Here is a 5539-nt window from a genome sequence, read left to right on the forward strand (position 1 = left end):
TTCTTTTTTTAATACCAGGAAGGACGGAAGGAAATGTTCTAACGGTAAATTCCAGAATGCAGAGGACCCAGGATTGCTGCCAATTGTGTTAGCATTCCCACTGGAAATCTTAGCAAGCTGAAAAGAAATCCTTTAAGAAACGAAGCATGGAGGTATTATGTCCAGTGAGTTTCTTCTGGGCCACCACCTGTGGGGCGCTGGGTTCAAGATGATTTCTACATTGTGGGCTTTACTGGGCAAAGAAAACCTGTGAGACTGGATCTGCAAGAGAAGAGAAGGTGTGAGTCAACTCATCCCACGGAGAGGAACACCTGGTCCCGAGCGCTTCTGCTCCTAGCACGTGGGTCTGCGCTCCACTAGAGGGCTATTGCCTCCTGTCACTGAAGCCTTTCCCAGGGCAACAGTGAGGAGGCAGCCTCGCCAGTGGGACATTACATGGGCGACTTGAAATGCGGTACCAGCTGTTTACGCGACTCCTTTGGTATTGCCAGCTGCCCGGCACCTGAAATCCAGATGACAAACGGGATTTCGGGTATGCGTACTTTGGGAGATACCTCAGGTTTCACAGGAAGCTGAGTTTGGGAGCAGTCTCTGACATGAGGAGTGGGGCCATCTCCTGGTCTTAGTTAACTATCTAGTTAACTCAGAGCAAACACCCACAGACACTTTCAGGCAATTTTGTTCAATGCATCACAGATATAAAGGGAGCTTGAAGTTCCTGGCTCAAAGATGTACCAAGTCAGGTTAAAAGATTTGTTTCTAAGTAAATTTCAGTCTAAATGGAATCCTTAAATTTTTAAAATAAAACTAGTTAGCCTTTATTAATCCAGTGTTTCAAATGTTAATAATACATTAACTGCTTTTGTTGTTGTTTGGTCGCTAAGTCGTGTCCGACTCTTTATGACCCCATGGATTGTAGCCCGCGAGGCTCCTCTGTCCGTGGGATTTCCCAGGTAGGAATACTGGAGCGGGTTGCCATTTCCTTCTCCAGGGGATCTTCCTGACCCAGGGTTCGAACCCAAGTCTCTTGCACTGGCAGGCAGCTTCTTTACCACTGAGCTATCAGGGAAGCCCTGACTGCTTTACAGCTATTATTTTATTTGATCCTCTTTATAACAACATGACAGAGAGATTATATTTTCCATTTAACAGATGACTCAAGCACAGGAAAACAAAATACATTTCTCCAGTTGCATGGATCTTATATGTAGCAATGTGGAGATGTGAATTTAGACTACAATGAGCCTTAAATCACCTTTCTTAACAGATAGTCTGCTCTATCCATCTCAAAGTATGGATCATGTTGTGTGTGCTCAGTCGCTCAGTTGTGTCCAACTCTTTGCAACCCCATGGACTAAAGCACGCCAGGATCCCCTGTCCATGGACTGTTCCAGGCAAGAATACTGGAGTGGGTTGCCATTTCCTCCTCCAGGGATCTTCCTGACCCAGTGATCAAACCCACATCACCTGCATCTCCTGCATTGGCAGGTAGATTCTTTACCACTGAGCTCACCTGGAAAGCCAATGGATTACCCACATGAAACTGTTTATAAACTGAAGGCGTTATATGATTTTTTTCATACTGGGTACATATCCTGGTATGAAGTCTTTAAATATATGTTTATCAAGTAGATAAATATTTGACAAAAGGCTAAATAAAGAAAAAAGTGGGTATTTTAAACTTTACTGAATACACTCTGTGCCTAAATGTCTCTGCTTTGATTTTGGTACATGTTGAAAAACTACTTTACAGGTTGGACTTAAAAGCAATTCAGAGAAAACAGAGTTTGTGTCTGGTCAGCTGTTATAAAGAAAATTGAGATCAACCTCCATGCACTAAGGCTGTGGATCAAGTTTTTCCCCTTATGCTTACTACAACATATAAAGACATAAGGGCTTCCCAAGTGGTGCTAGTTGGTAAGAATCCTCCTGCCAACACAGGAGATTCAGGAGATGCAGGTTTCCATCTCTGGGTCAGGAAGATCCCCTGGAGAAGGACATGGCAACCCACACTAGTATTCTTGCCTGGAGAATCCCATGCACAGAGGAGCCTGTCAGGCTGTGGTCCAAAGGGTTGCAAAGAGTTGGACATGACTGAAAAAACTGAGCATGCAGGTAGGCACGCATAAGGACAAAAATAAAGACAGAAGGATTTTGTGTCTGGATGAGTATTTTAAGACCTCTAAATGAGACTTATTAGAGGAGAATGTATTTAAAACACAACATAAAGCAATCTGGAGTAAACTTGTCTTTTGATCATGAATTTGGGCAAAATATCAAGCAATTTGGAGAGTGATCCAATTCCTTTTACCTTCAAAAGAGAGAAGTCGGATGTCTATTTCCTCCATAAAGTTAGGAGAGCATAGGCAAAACCCGCTGAAGACGCCCATAATGTGTAGGATCATCCATGCAAGCAACATAAGGGAAAGTCTTCCCTCTAGGGTGTTCTGTTTCTCTTGGTAAGAATTGACCAGCTGTGAACTTAGATCAGTGGCCCTAAGGCTGATTGAAGCAGAGAGTATAGATGTAATAAGGTGCTTGAGGACTTCCTCAAAAACACTGTATTCCAATCTTTACAGCCAGGCAAAATTTCTCCTGAGTCACTCAAGGAAGTGGAAGAGTTGATGTTGGGGATTCATGACTTGAGTCTCCACTGCATTCTTGGTCAATCCTGTGAGTAATCCTAATAGGGTAATGACCCTTTTCTACTTCACAAAGATGTTTTGCAGATTAACTAATTAATGATTATGAAGTGTTACATCTTATTAAGTTTATTATGATCATTAAGTTCTCATGATGAAGAGATAAATTTTGAAGAACTTCAGTAGGTGGCGTAATTCCCTCTGTATCTATCAGGAATCCCAGCTATGTTCTACAGAACATCTCTGGCATCTTCTTTACTCTCAATGGTTAAAACAACACTGTCCTCTGGCACTTTCTCCAGGCACAAGGAAGAGTTAAGGAGGAGATAGCTATATTTGATGATAATCCTCAAGTTATCATCTTTTCATCTGCACAGGCTTTGATATTAGTTCCCTAAATAATGTCATTGATAAATGTTTTCTAGCATATTTTAATATAAATATGATATTAATATATACATAAAGCAAATATATAAAATAAATACATATTATTACATACAATTAAAAATATAAATAAAAATATTTTTATAAACATACAGATATAAATATATTTATATAAACATATGAATATAAGTATGGGCTTCCCAGGTGACTCGGTGGCAAAGAATGCACCTGCAATGCAGGAGATGTTGGTTTGATCCCTGGGTAGGGAAGATCCCCTAGAGAAGGAAATGGTAACACACTCTAGTATTCTTGCGTGGGAAACCCTATGAACAGAAGAGCCTGGCAGGGTACAGTCCATGGGATCACAAAAGAGTCTGACACAACTTAGCAACTAAACAACAACATAAATATGACATTCATAGAGCATTTAGTTAGGTACTATTTAATTGCATTATATTATTTCATGAGATACATTCAACAATTCCCTTTTCTTTAACTGATACAAAATTAACTCATTTAGTACTTTTTCTATCCTGTATTATCAGGTAGGTTAATTTCAACTATCCTTTTACCTACTTTGAACCAGTAGAGACTCAAAACTGTACTGTGCTATGCTGTGCTATGCTTAGCCACTCAGTCGTGTCTGACTCTTTGTAACCCCATGGACTGTAGCCCACCAGGCTCCTGTGTCCATGGGGATTCTCCAGGCAAGAATACTGGAGTGGGTTGCCATGCCCTCCTCCAGGGCATCTACCCAACCCAGAGATCAAACCCTGTGCTACCAGATCCCATACTTTCTATATTGCACTTTTCACTTCATCACAATCATCTGAAAAGATCTGTTGAAACAATTAATCTAAAGTTGCATCTCCTTCAACTTCTCACTCCTCCTCATTGAATTTGCTGATCAACTTATCCTAATTTCTTGCATTAAGATACTAGATATAGGGTCTTTGTATCTGCAATGAATTGTTTTGGCTTAGGCACATCTCTAACTGAAGGACTTTTTTCTTACCTGTGAGAAACCAAGGAACAGAGACATTAAATAATTTGCCCAAGGTCACAAAGTATATAAACCATGGAGCCATATATATGAACCCAGGTAGTCTGAATCCAAATTCCTGCCTCTCGACTGCTAAGCCTTCCTCTGTCCCAACTGCGGTCACATATTTGGCCACCATTAGAACATGCTTATGATAAGTTTATTCTGCACGTGGAAATAAAACTCACATTTCTTCAATGAAAAAAAAATGGGCATTTTTTTATTGCATATAGGCAGAAATTTATTATAATGGTGGGGTTCTGGAATCTCTTTCTTTTTATTAGTTGTTTAAACTTAATTGCTTATTTTATTTTGGCTGTGCTGGGTCTTCACTGCTGTGCACAGGCTTTCTCTAGCTACGGCAAGTGGGACTGTCCTTAGCTGTGTGTAAGGGCTTCTCTCGTCTCGGACCACAGGCTCCGGGTGCTTGGGCTTAGTCGTTGCGGCTCCCAGACTCTGCAGCACAGGCTCAATCACTGTGGCGCATGGGCTTTGTTGCTCCACAGCACGTGGGATCTTCCTGGACCAGGGATCAAACCCACGTCTCCTGCATTGGCAGGTGGATTCTTTACCTCTAGCCACCAAGGAAGCCCAGAATTATTTTCTTTAAAAAAAAAAAATTCCAGTCAACATTGTTTGTGTAATAAACTTTTTGTTTGTTTACCCACAAAAGTCTCTCTTATGCTGTTGCTAAACCTCTGAATGATACTATTGTCTTTCCTTATTAATTTAGGGAGTGTCCGTGTGTGAACATTTGGGGTGGGAGGATCAGTGAGGGATGAATTATTAGCTTTAGAACCTCTGGATGGAGTTTCCTGGAGATACTGACAATATGAAACTTCTGTACTTTTCCTCTCCAGGTGTTGAATTTGGCCTCGGGACATTGTTTAGTTGATGGAACTTACTGGCAAAGGAACAGAGGAAAATGAGCAAAGATAACTTCAGAATGCTGAACACCTCCATTGTACTATCACCGCAAGGATTTTAATCCTTGATATCACTAATTATCCTATTAACATACCAAGACCATCATGTGTGTGTGTGTGTGTATATATATATATATATATGAATTATTTTGTTACTTCTTTTAGAAAGACTAGAACACAAATATTGATTTAGATTGGGAGGTTTTTTTCCAATGTAGAATATGATCAGTAACTAAAAAAAAGATAAAATCCAAAATATATGGGTCTGACCTGTCATTAAAGATTGAGATAAAATCCAAAATATATGAATCTGACCTGTCATTGAAAATTACTGGAACTAGGCAGAAGGAAAAAAAAAAAAAAAGTCCATATAGAAAACAAACTTATGGTTACCAAACAGGATAGAATGATAGGGAAGAGATATATCAGAGCTTAGGATCTGGGATTGACATATACACACTACTATATATTGACTCATTGGGAAAGACCCTGATGCTGGGAGGGATTGGGGGCAGGAGGAGAAGGGGACGATAGAGGATGAGATG

General features: G+C 40.3%; 1 long non-coding RNA gene across 1 annotated transcript; it reads left to right on the forward strand.

The window, feature by feature from the left end:
* Positions 1-397: 397 nt before the first annotated feature.
* LOC122447902 lies at positions 398-5079 on the forward strand. Its single transcript, XR_006271450.1, has 3 exons — positions 398-532; positions 2580-2673; positions 4929-5079. It is a non-coding gene; the product is annotated as an uncharacterized LOC122447902 (long non-coding RNA).
* The last annotated feature ends 460 nt before the right edge of the window (positions 5080-5539 follow it).

Source organism: Cervus canadensis, chromosome 10 (assembly GCF_019320065.1).
Source record: "Cervus canadensis isolate Bull #8, Minnesota chromosome 10, ASM1932006v1, whole genome shotgun sequence".
Taxonomy (NCBI): Eukaryota; Metazoa; Chordata; class Mammalia; order Artiodactyla; family Cervidae; genus Cervus; species Cervus canadensis.